Source organism: Syngnathus floridae, chromosome 18 (assembly GCF_059516105.1).
Source record: "Syngnathus floridae isolate MCC-2025c chromosome 18, RoL_Sflo_1.0, whole genome shotgun sequence".
Taxonomy (NCBI): Eukaryota; Metazoa; Chordata; class Actinopteri; order Syngnathiformes; family Syngnathidae; genus Syngnathus; species Syngnathus floridae.
In genome coordinates this window covers 7,515,001-7,527,901 of record NC_142430.1, presented here as the reverse complement: position 1 = coordinate 7,527,901, position 12,901 = coordinate 7,515,001, and the positions used below count along the sequence as shown (strand labels likewise).

The 12,901-nt window shown below is 40.6% G+C and overlaps 2 long non-coding RNA genes across 2 annotated transcripts in view; both read left to right on the top strand.

Annotated features, from left to right (window-relative positions):
• The first annotated feature begins 188 nt into the window (after nucleotides 1-188).
• Nucleotides 189-5,943, top strand: LOC148382739 (uncharacterized). The gene is made up of 7 exons (XR_015854212.1): nucleotides 189-542; nucleotides 2,812-2,982; nucleotides 3,046-4,177; nucleotides 4,251-4,333; nucleotides 4,404-4,487; nucleotides 5,257-5,326; nucleotides 5,584-5,943. It is a non-coding gene; the product is annotated as an uncharacterized LOC148382739 (long non-coding RNA).
• A 1,738-nt stretch (nucleotides 5,944-7,681) lies between these two features.
• Nucleotides 7,682-12,901, top strand: part of LOC148382738 (uncharacterized) — a 6,688-nt gene continuing 1,468 nt past the window's right edge. The window contains exons 1-2 of the long non-coding RNA XR_015854049.1: nucleotides 7,682-8,005; nucleotides 8,081-8,135. This is a non-coding gene — a long non-coding RNA (uncharacterized LOC148382738). The remainder of the gene's footprint in view (nucleotides 8,006-8,080; nucleotides 8,136-12,901) is intronic.

The window sequence follows — 12,901 nt, the reverse complement described above, 5'->3', positions numbered from 1 at the left end:
TTCTCCTGTGATCTGTCACTCTCTTCCAAAAGGTCTTCAAAGGAGAGGAAAGAAATGTAACAGCATTTAGCCCTCATCACGATGGAAGGGATTGTAAATTGACATCCGAGCATTGTGGAAATACAAATTGAAAATCAATCTGTTAGCAGACTTTTCCTTAGTCGTTCCAGACAACAAATAAGAAACTGAAGCTGTACTACAATTATAGCAACCCTTTCCACAGTAGTCACCATGACAGGCAACCACTTGGTGGCGTCGGTGTGCCGAGCGCCGTTGGACGATCAGGAGAAGAAGATTTGAATTGACGGATGTGACGTCAGGGCTTTAGGTAAATTGAAGACAGGTGTGCTCAAGGGGAGTTATCATATGCAGGTGCCACCGAGCGCGTTGCGGCGGACGGTTTCTCAGGTAAGCTAGCATGCTAGCAAATGTTTGTCGTCTCCTGCCGTTTTTCACGACGGACGCCGTGTTTGTTGCACGATTTTCGCGCTCAAGGGGAGTTCTCAAATGCAAGTGCCGCCGAGCGCGTGGCATTTTCTCAGGTAAGGGAGCAAATGTTTGTCGTTTCTTGCCGTCTCTCACGACGGACGCCATGTTTGTTTTCGTGTTATTTTCACACGGCGACTGTAGGCGTCGAAGTTAACTGGAGACCGCAAGGAGAGTTTTCACATAGCCCCCAAAATGTGTAGATTGTTGCCTTTTCTCACAAGCCTTTTTTATTTTGTTTGTCGCAGGATTGTCTACTCTAGTGACTTGGCAACGTCAGGAGGTAAATTGTAGGCCGCAGGCAATTTATCCCGTGAGAAAATGTTTGCAGTTTGTTATGATGCCATTTATTATTTCTTGCAGGATTTTCGCTGCCTAGGGAGTGCTTGAGGTTTGGACACGGCACGCCACAATCGACTTTGCGTCGCGTCGTTGCGCGTTTTGGTGGTATTTTAAATGTCTTTCGCGTTTTTTTTTTTTTTTTTTTTTAATGCTGGCCAGCATTTTTTCATTCGTTTGTTTGTTGAAGGTTCGTAAATGACGCCGGCGATAAGCGCGTGTTTGTCTGACTATAGGAAATGTTAGTTTGACTCTATTTAACTAAACACTTTTTAATTATTTTATATCATGCGTGTGCCATTTCCGTGTTATGCAAACTGACAAATGTAACGAATTTGTTACGTCATGTCCAAATCAGAGCAAATCCATTCAAAGATGGCGCCCGCCCGCCCGCTCTCGTTCCGTTACGCAACAAACATTTGCGCGGGTTATTTTCTCCCGTTTTGGACGCCGCCAACCTGGATCATCTGTCCAATGTGAGGTGAGTTGATGAATGATGAAATGAAAACATGAATTATAATCCTGAATAATTATAATTTACTACAATATAATATTTTTTTTCAACTGCAAAACTCTACTTAGTATGTATAAAATTAAAATGTCTATTTTTGTTGCAATAATTTCTTGGTCTTTTGTAGCACTAGAAAAGGCTGCCCAGCCAGCATCCTTCTATACAAAGCAAGCAGGAGGCTCTTGAGGAGCTATTTCAGTGATTCTGAGGACACTGAGGAAGAGTAGTCCTAAATCAGGTGAGAACCTGTTTTTGTCAAGTTTAGGCTTCCCAACACACAATGGTTGTCGTTTTAGCTTCCCAGCACACAATTAATGACTGTCTGTGTTATTGTAGGTTGCAAGAGGAGCCGAATGGGAAAAGTATAATTCCATATGAAAAGGATCAGTGGCCTATCCAAAGGAGCAATGGCCTATCCAAAGGAGCAATGGCCTATCCAAAGGAGCAATGGCCTATCCAAAGGAGCAATGGCCTATCCAAAGGAGCAATGGCCTATCCAAAGGAGCAATGGCCTATCCAAAGGAGCAATGGCCTATCCAAAGGAGCAATGGCCTATCCAAAGGAGCAATGGCCTATCCAAAGGCGCAATGGCCTATCCAAAGGCGCAATGGCCTATCCAAAGGCGCAATGGCCTATCCAAAGGCGCAATGGCCTATCCAAAGGCGCAATGGCCTATCCAAAGGCGCAATGGCCTATCCAAAGGCGCAATGGCCTATCCAAAGGCGCAATGGCCTATCCAAAGGCGCAATGGCCTATCCAAAGGCGCAATGGCCTATCCAAAGGAGCAATGGCCTATCCAAAAGAGCAATGCCCTATCCAAAAGAGCAATGCCATATCCAAAAGAGCAATGCCATATCAAGTCAAGAATCAAGCAACACGCTGCAAAAGTCAACATGTGCGGATCATGTGCCCAGGAGGGGGCAGTGTGGTTGCCTTTGGTTATGGGTGCACGACGGAAAGGTTGCAGGTGTGGCCAGTGTTTGGGGCTCTGATGGTTGGTCTTGCTTAAGAGGTGTGCTGTGGTTGTGGCTTGTCTGGATCCAGCGTTGTCTTGTGCTTTGTTGCCATTGACGGCTCACTTGGGGGAGGACGTGGTTACGCGGACGGAGACAAAACGAAACTTTGATGTGGATCCGAATGTTCAATTTTGCCATATGATGTGTACCATTTTGTGTCTTTTTCTAACCTGCCACTGTTGTACTTGCTGCATTCTTTGTTCTCCCCCATCGGTGTAGGGCGGCGTTGGAGCGAGCCGATCCCGAATGTCCAATTTTGCAATTTGACTTGTACCATTTTGTCTTTTTCTAACCTGCCACTGTTGCACTTCATCTAACCCTAACCTACCACCACTGTGGTACTTGCGTTCTTTGTTCTCCCCTAGGTGTAGGACAGCATTGGAGCGAGACAGTAGCATTTAGTCTTTTTCTAACCGTGCTGTCGTGCTTGATCTAAGCTGTGTGTCCTTTGTTCTCTAGGTGAGGGGGCGGTGTTTGGGCGAGCGGGTCCACGAGGAAGACGTAGTGATGCGAGCAGCGCCCAACTCAGTGCATGTTCTGCCATTTGCAGGCCGGACGCAAAAGGGGGGGGGCGCACGGCCCCATCCGACCGGGCGACGCTCACCAATAGTAGCTAGCCGCTGTGATCAAGTAAGCAAGTGACTGACAACTTGGGGTGCTCTTTGAGTTTCTAACATTTGTTTGTTTCTGCAGATGGCGACCGGGATGTGACACGATCTGATCAGAGGTGAACGGACCGCTGTGGCATCGCTCTGAAGTCGCCGAGTTGTGAGGGAGACCCGCTTCCCTGGAGGCGTCGACCTGCGCAGCTTCAACGTGTGAAATGGATTTTTTTTTTTTTTTTTTTTTTTTAAATTACACCAGCGGTGTCCCAATGTCTGCTTGAGGGCTGCATACTGAAACAAATTCAGAATTCTTTGACGCAAATTCATTCATTCAATCAATCACGAAATGTTGCCATTGATATTTAGTGCTACAAAGCAGTGTTGTGTTCAGTCGTGTGGGGTGTTGATCAAGTTGCCCCGAGGCTGCCATTTGGACACCAATGGTGACATGTGTGGAGGGCTGGACGTGTATTGGAAAACTGCCATATGGTGGTCTAGGTTATTGACATGCACTTTAAGACAGCAAAGATTTGCTTTTTCATGTCTCAAATAAAACATGTTTTCTTGCCTAACTATTTGTAATGAGTTAAGACGATAAGTCATTGATGTAAGTTAAAGTTAACTCATCTAACTGATCTCATTGCGATCAAATAGTTAACCTCCACCCAAGAATTTTGCACAACTTGCCTCAATGCAGTGGTCTGGCCCAATACTGCCATATCATTGATTTTCCAAAATGTTGTGCAGCCCTCACTTAGTGCCAAACGCGCAGCGACGCCAAGCGACCGCGCAGCGACTACAAGCGCAAGCGACCGCGCAGCGACTGCAAGCGCAAGCGACCGCGCAGCGACTGCAAGCGCAAGCGACCGCGCAGCGACGGCAAGCGCAAGCGACCGCGCAGCGACGGCAAGCGCAAGCGACCGCGCAGCGACGGCAAGCGCAAGCGACCGCGCAGCGACGGCAAGCGCAAGCGACCGCGCAGCGACGGCAAGCGCAAGCGACCGCGCAAGCGACGGCGCAAGCGCAAGCGACGGCGCAGCGAGACTTTTGTGCTTGTCTTGCAAGGTGGAAGAGACGATGTATGAAACGAAGAGCCGGTGGACGGAGGCCACCAGACCCGCGATTGGTGAGCGGGGTGCAAAGGAAGGAATCACCCAAAGAAAGCAGTCGCCAAGTGTTGAAGAGGAGCCGGATGCACGACTGGCCAAGGCTGGCCAGAGGTGGTGGTGACATGGCAATCCAATATGCAACACTTGTTAGTTTTAATATGATTTCCTTATGTTTGCCGTTCAGGGTTGCCAGGGCGGCGGATGGGACGAGCACCAGCCTGCACCGAGAGGGACTGGGCTGCACCCACAAGACCAGGGAGGGGGCAGGTAATGAGTACGTTGACAGAAGTGAACCGCATGCAACTGAGTGCCGTTTGTCTTTTTGCACTTGTGCGAGGCGAAAGAAGAGTCCAACACCGGCCGGAGCAGACCCGGACCTTGGCCCGTGACGAGCGGCCCACACGAGACTCAGTCTGCACGAGTCAGTCCCTACCCCTGTCTGTTTGAATAGGGTAACTAGTAGCACGCACGGGCATTTGGGTTGCTGTGACCCTCGAGATACGAATCGGCAAAGTAGACAACCCCTGCCTGCCTCCCTCCCTCCCTTCCTCCCCCCTTCCCTTCCCCCCTCTCTCTCTCTCTCTCTCTCTCTCTCTCTCTCTCTCTCTCTCTCTCTCTCTCTCTCTCTCTCTCTCTCTCTCTCTCTCTCTCTCTCTCTCTCTCTCGCTCTCTCTCGCTCTCTTTCTCCAACGCGCCCGGCAGTACCTGCATGGCCTGGTGCACTCAGGATGGAACGTGGCTATACCTTGCCCTTTGTGGAATACCAGGGTATAATGTCTGCCAGACTAGGTCCCAGTGTCGTCGACGGTGTCGAGGACAAGGAGCTTCTCCGTGACGCTCTCCGTGACGTCACGTTTTCCTCTTTTTTTCCCTCTCTGGGCCAAGCCAGCTCTACTCAGGGGGAACTGGCCGGTTGTGCTTAAGTGCGCACCAAAGCCTCTTCTCATCTCCTCTCGCCCTCCCTCTCGCCCTCTCGCCCTCTCTCTTTCTCTCCCTCCCCCTCCCTCCCTCCCTTTTTGTAAGGGGTTAAACCCGGTAACCCGGATCGCTCCAATCCGACAAGCGCCAGCCCGTGCGTGCCGCTAGTTACCTGATTCAAACTTACCTTAGTCAAGGTTGGGGGGGGGGGGGGGGGGTGCTAGTGGAATTTTTCCCCTTGCCAAAACCAACACAATATGTCTGCCTTTCAGGATTGCTGGGGCACTGGATCGGACGAGTGCCTGCACAGAGGGGGACTGGACAGGACCGCGAGACCAGAGGGTAATAATAAAAAACTTTATTTGTAGAGCACCTTTCATACAAGAAATGCAGCTCAAAGCACTTTACAACAAAGAAAGAAATTATAAACATTGAATTCTTCATATAGGAACAGACATAAAAAGAAAACAAAAACATTCATGTGTGCATACGCTATTAATAAAGGGAGCTTAAAATAGGAGCAAGCTTTAATAGACAGGTAATGAGTACGTCCACAGAAGTGAACCGCATGCAACAGAGTGCCGTTTTTCTTTTTGCAGTGGCACGAGGCGGAGGATGAGTCCAAATGTCGAATACCGGCCGGGGGGGGAGCCAACCTTCGCCCGTGATGAGCGGCCGACACGAGACGGACGGGTGCGGATGCGGCGAGGGCAAAGCGCCCAGCCAGCATTTAAGGAGAGTATGACTGCGTTTTTTCTTTTGTCCTTTCTTTCCTTCCCTCCCTCCACTTTTTCACTGGGTGTGCACACTGGCTGTCTGCATGATGCCTCTTTCTTTCTCTCAGCGCCGCGTCATTTTGCAATATTGTTGTTTTACTGTTGTTTTTTTAATCATGAAATGAACTGTTTGTACTGTAATTGTGTGTGTACCACTGAACTGCAATTAAACTGTGAACTGAATTCAAGTGGTCCATTTTAAACATTGGCATTGGCAGTCCATCGTGCATACAAACTGGAATCATTTGAGACATTCTCAATGACAAGACAATTGTAAAGTTAGGCTGAAACAAAATTGACTTAAATATGCAGTGTCAGGCTTTTTATTTTATTTTTTTAACTACACAAAGAAAAGCTGCATGCATTCTAAATGGTTGACAAAAGCCAAGTAGCCAGACACCCATAGATGCAAACGACAAGTGTACAAGCGGTGTCTGTTGCGATCAGTAAGTCATCTTTGGCAACCCTGCTTTAAAATGGCCACCGAACTCAGAATCTTGCAGAATGTTGGTACATTTTTCTGTACGAGTAAAAGCTGTTTTAATGTGGTCAGAGCCATTTTTTGGTTTGTTTTGAATAGTCATGCATCATGTGGGCATTCTTGTGAATAAAATCAACAGTGGTGTGTTTGCTTCCTGTTGGTGGTCTTGTAAATAAAGTCAACTTTGGTGTCAGTCGTCATTCGCGATGAGCCTCAATTGAAACTGCATCTCTTGAATGTGAAACTTCTTGCATGTTTTGTTGCAGGGCTTGGCGTCCCTATTGGCTGTTTGACTACAAAGAAGGCTGTTTCTGTCCAGTCCAGGTTGTTGCTGAGGTCAATTGAATGTATAAACATAGCGTGTAACGTTTAGGACCTTGGCTTTCAATTCAAAGCACAGTTGCTTAACTACACGGCCAGCCTCTGTACATGTACTGGGTGGTAAAACTCATTTGCATGATAGACGTCTAAACCACATGCTAGATATTTGCCTCAACCTGTCTGATGCTCTATTTAACTGTATGCGATAATTTTTAACAATTTTAATCATTTAAATTTTTAAGTACATTACAAATGATAGGTGCCCCAATTAGACAGCTGGGTCAATGTGACCCGTCTTTTGCGGTTTGTTCTGCCCAAAGCAACCTAACAAATACACACAAGTACTGCCGCTATCTCGCCAATGTGCGTGTCGCTAAAATGTACAAAGCAAGCAAATTCATTTGCATAATAAACTTCCAAACCACATGCTAAAAAAATATTCATGTGATGCAGAAAGTCTTCTGTAGCTTGCTAAGATTTGCCATTTTGAGCAATGCCGTATCCGAACCCGAGGCTGGGGGTTGCCCGTCCATGTGCCTAATCGCTTGGGCATTGATACATCAGCAATGTCAAGTCAAGTTCATTTGTATAGCCCTAAATCACAAACAGTCTCAAAGGGCTTCACATAGACAAAAATTGACAATTATTCTCAAAGCATCCCCTGATCTTAAGCTCCCAATGCTTCTTTCTAGGTCTCATGTCCTCAGCACTGCAAACCTTTGTGCCGGTACACCATATGAAGTAAATGACGGAATGTTTTTTTTTTTACACCTCCTCTAATGTGTATCAAGCATACCAGATGGTGTTTTAGAACAGCCTAGAATATTAAGTTACAAAAAGTTTAAAAAAACTTACTAAAGTTTAAAAAAGTTATTGATTATACATTTGCTCCAAGGAGGGAGTATTCACAAGTGTTACCTCCATAGGCTGTTCATTGTTGTGTGTCACGCTGGCCGACCGGTTCGTGACACGGCCTCATGCCCCTTACAACCCTGGTTCAATCCCAGTGGTGGGAACACGGTTCGGGACCCGACCTTACCCACAAGCTGTACTTTGTCGATTTTCACTCACTTCTGCATAATGTTTGTGACTTTTTTTTTTTTTTTTTTTGAAGGCAGGTTTCAGTCTTGCCTGTCTGAGAGGTGGGCGTGGTCAAGCCAATTTCAGTTGCGCTGTGATTGGTCAGACTGAATTTGGGCAGAGGTAGGAGGCGGGCAAAGTGGCACTTAGGTTTTTGAAGGCAGTTTTCAGTCTTGAGGTGAGCGACAGGTGCAACCGCCCGCGTGTGAAGTGGCCTGTCACGTGGTACGCTAGTGTGCAAAGCACCATTGGACGAGCAGGCGAGGAAGATTTGAATTGACGGATGTGACGTCATGTCTTCGGGTGAATTGGGGAAGTTGTCAAATACCGGTGCAATCACCCGCGCAGCGGGCGGTTTCTCAGGTAAGCTAACATGCTAGGAAATGTTTGTCGTTCATTGGCGTTTCTCACGACGGACGCCTTGTTTGTTTGTTGCAGGATTCAAGGCGAGTTATCAAATGCAGGCGCCACCGACCGTGTGGCGGTTTCTCGGGTAAGCTATCAAATGTTTGTCGTTCATTGCCGTTTCTCACGACGGACGCCTTGTTTGTTTGATGCAAACAAATATCTTGAAAATCTTTTCACACTCGTCCCGGCCACCGCGACTGTCGTTTTGCCGCTACAGTATTTCAAATCTCTTTGGCGTTGTGTTTCGTCAAATTAACAATGTTGCATTACATATAGTGTGCTATTTCCGTGTTATGCAAACTGATGAATGTGACAAATTTGTTACGTCATGTTCAAATCTATTCCAAGATGGCGCCCGCCCGCCCGCCTTCCGTTATGCAACAAACATTTGCGAGCGTGATTTTCTCCCGTTTAGTCGACTGCTCGATTCATGCCGACATTTTTGAGTAGGTTGATGGATGATAAAATTAAATTATTATAATTCGGATACTTTTGTAATTATTATAACTGTATAATTGTTATAATTGTTATGTGTAATTGTTGCAAAAATATCATGCCATTGCCACTCTACTCAATGTCTATAATTGTAACTCCCAGATGCAGAGCATATAGTATGGTATGATATTGTATGGTATTGTATTGTATGTATTGTATTGTATGCATTGTGTGTATGGTAGCGTATGGCAGGGTATTGTATGTGTTCTATGTCAATCCATCCATCCACCCATCCGTCCGCCCGTCTGTCCGTCCATCCACCCACCCGTCCATCCACCCAACCCATCCAGCCAAACCCCTCCATCCACCCATCCATCCATCCATCCACCCATCCATCCGTCCATCCAACCCATCCACCCATCCATCCAACCCACCCACCCAACCCACCCAACCCATCCAACCCACCCACCCAACCCATCCAACCGATCCACCCACCCACCCAGCCCACCCACCCATCCACCCACCCATCCACCCACCCATCCATCCACCCAGCCACCCATCCATCCAGCCACCCAGCCATCCACCGCTTATCCGGACGTCGGATTGCGGCGGCAGCAGCTTTAGGAGGGACTCCCAGACTTTCCTCTCTCCAGCCACTTCATCCAGCTCAACCCAGGAAATCCCAAGATTTGTATGTATTGTTTGTTTTGTTGTGTTTTTTGTTTTGTTTTTTGTTTTTTTTGTTTTGTTTTTTGTTTTGTATGTATTGTATTATATGTATTGTATGTATTGTTTTTTTTTTTGTATGTATTGTATTGTATTGTATGTATTGTATTGTATGTATTGTATGTAATTTTTTGTTTTTGTTTTTGTTTTTTGTTTGTTTTTTTTGTATTGTATGTATGTATTGTTTTGTATTGTTTCTTTTGTTTTGTTTGTTGTTTTTTGTTTTGTTTTTTGTATTTTGTTTTGTATGTATTGTATGTATTGTATTGTATGTATTGTATTGTATGTATCGTATTGTATTGTATTGTATCGTATTGTATGTATTGTATGTATTGTATGTATTGTATTGTATTGTATGTATTATTATTTTGTTTTGTTTTTTGTTTTGTTTTTTGTTTTGTATGTACTGTATGTATTGTATTGTGTGTATTGTATGTATTGTTTTTTTTTTGTTGTTGTTTTTTTTCTTTGTATTGTATGTATGTATTGTATTGTATGTATGTATTGTATGTATGTATTGTATGTATTGTATTGTATGTATTGTATTGTATGTATTGTATTGTATGTATTGTATGTATTGTATTGTATGTATTGTATTATATGTATTGTATGTATTGTATTGTATGTATTGCTTTTTGTTGTTTTTTTTGGTTGTGTTTTTGTTTTTTTTGTTTTGTATGTATTGTATGTATTGTATTGTATGTATTTTTTTGTTTGTTTTTTTGTTTTGTTTTTTGTTTTTTTGTATTGTATGTATTGTATTGTATGTATTGTTTTTTTTGTTTTGTATGTATTGTATGTATTGTATTGTGTGTATTGTATTGTATGTATTGTTTTTTTTTTGTTTGTTTTTTTTGTTTTTTTGCATTGTATGTATTGTATGTATTGTATTGTATGTATTGTATTGTATGTATTGTATTGTATGGTATGGTATGGTATGGTATTGTATTGTATGGTATTGTATGGTATTGTATTGTATGGTATTGTATTGTATTGTATGTATTTTATTGTATTGTATGTATTGTATTGTATGTATTGTATGTATCGTATTGTATGTATCGTATTGTATGTATTGTATGTATTGTATGTATTGTATGTATTGTATGTATTGTATTGTATGTATTGTATGTATTTTTTTGTTTTTTTTGTTTTGTTTTTTGGTTTTTTTGTATTGTATGTATTGTGTTGTATGTATTGTTTTTTTTTTGTTTTTTGTTTTGTATGTATTGTATTGTGTGTATTGTATTGTATGTATTGTTTTTTTTTGTTTGTTTTCTTTTGTTTTTTTTTGTTTTTTTTTGCATTGTATGTATTGTATGTATGTATTGTATGTATTGTATTGTATGTATTGTATTGTATGTATTGTATGTATTGTATTGTATTGTATGTATTGTATTGTATGTATTGTATTGTATTGTATTGTATGTATTGTATTGTATGTATTGTATTGTATGTATTGTATTGTATGTATTGTATTGTATTGTATGTATTGTATTGTATGTATTGTATGTATTATTTTTTTGTTTGTTTGTTTTTTGTTTTGTATGTACTGTATGTATTGTATTGTGTGTATTGTATTGTATGTATTGTTTTGTTTTCTTTTTTTTTTTTTGTATTGTATGTATTGTATGTATTGTATTGTATGTATTGTATGTATTGTGTGTATTGTATTGTATGTATTGTATGTATTGTATTGTATGTATTGTATTATATGTATTGTATGTATTGTATTGTATGTATTGTTTTTTTGTTGTTTTTTTTGGTTGTGTTTTTGTTTTTTTTGTTTTGAATGTATTGTATTGTATGTATTGTATTGTATTGTATGTATTGTATGTATTTTTTTGTTTTTTTTTTGTTTTGTTTTTTGTTTTTTGTTTTTTTTGTATTGTATGTATTGTATTGTATGTATTGTTGTTGTTTTGTTTTTGTTTTTTGTTTTGTATGTATTGTATGTATTGTATTGTGTATTGTATTGTATGTATTGTATGTATTGTATTGTATGTATTGTTTTTTTTTGTTTTTGTTTTTTGTTTTGTATGTATTGTGTGTATTGTGTGTATTGTATTGTATGTATTTTTTTTTTTTTTGTTTTGTTTTCTTTTTTGTTTTGTTTTTTGTTTTTTTGTATTGTATGTATTGTATTGTTTGTATTGTATTTGTATTGTATTGCTTGTATTGTATTGTATGTATTGTTTTGTTTTTTTGTTTTTTTTTTGTTTTGTTTTCTTTTGTTTTCTTTTTTGTTTTGTTTTTTGTTTTTTTGTATTGTATGTATTGTATGTATTGTATGTATTGTATTGTATGTATTGTATTGTTTGTATTGTATTTGTATTGTATTGTTTGTATTGTATTGTTTGTATGTATTGTATGTATTGTATTGTATTGTTTGTATGTATTGTTTGTTTTGTTTTTTGTGTTTTGTTTTGTTTTTTGTTCACCCATCCACCCATCCATCCACCCACCCATCCATCCATCCAGCCACCCATCCAGCCACCCATCCAGGCAGCCACCCATCCAGGCAGCCACCCACCCATCCAGCCAGCCACCCATCCATCCGTCCATCTAACCCATCCACCCACCCAACCCATCCACCCAACCCATCCATCCACCCACCCATCCATCCACCCAGCCACCCATCCATCCAGCCACCCAGCCATCCACCGCTTATCCGGACGTCGGATTGCGGGACTCCCAGACTTTCCTCTCTCCAGCCACTTCATCCAGCTCAACCCAGGAAATCCCAAGATTTGTATGTATTGTTTGTTTTGTTGTTTTTTGTTTTGTTGTTTTTTGTTTTGTTTTTTGTTTTGTTTTTTTTGTTTTGTTTTTTGTTTTGTATGTATTGTATTATATGTATTGTATGTATTGTATTGTATGTATTGTATGTATTGTATTGTATGTATTGTATGTATGTATTGTTTTTTTTTGTTTTTTTTTTTGTTTTGGTTTTTTTTGTTTTGTATGTATTGTATGTATTGTATTGTATGTATGTATTGTATGTATTGTTTTTTTTTTTTTTGTTTTTTGTTTTTTTTGTATTGTATGTATGTATTGTTTTGTATTGTTTGTTTTGTCTTGTTGTTTTTTGTTTTGTTTTGTTTTTTGTTTTTTGTTTTGTATGTATGTATTGTATGTATTGTATTGTATGTATCGTATTGTATTGTATTGTATTGTATTGTATTGTATGTATTGTATTGTATTGTATTGTATTGTATTGTATTGTATGTATTGTATTGTATGCATTGTATTGTATGTATTATTATTATTATTTTTTTTTTTTGTTTTGTATGTACTGTATGTATTGTATTGTGTGTATTGTTTTTTTGTTTTGTTTTCTTCTTTTTTTTTTTTTTTTTGTTTTTTTTGTATTGTATGTATTGTATGTATTGTATGTATTGTATTGTATGTATTGTATTGTATGTATTGTATTGTATGTATTGTATGTATTGTATTGTATGTATTGTATTGTATGTATTGTATTGTTTGTATTGTATTGTTTGTATTGTATTGTTTGTATTGTTTGTATTGTATTTTATTGTATTGTATGTATTGTTTGTATTTTTTTTTATTTTTGTATGTATTGTATGTATTGTGTGTATTGTATTGTATGTATTGTATGTTTTGTTTTGTTTTGTTTTGTTTTTTTGTTTTGTTTTCTTTTTTGTTTTGTTTTTTGTATTGTATGTATTG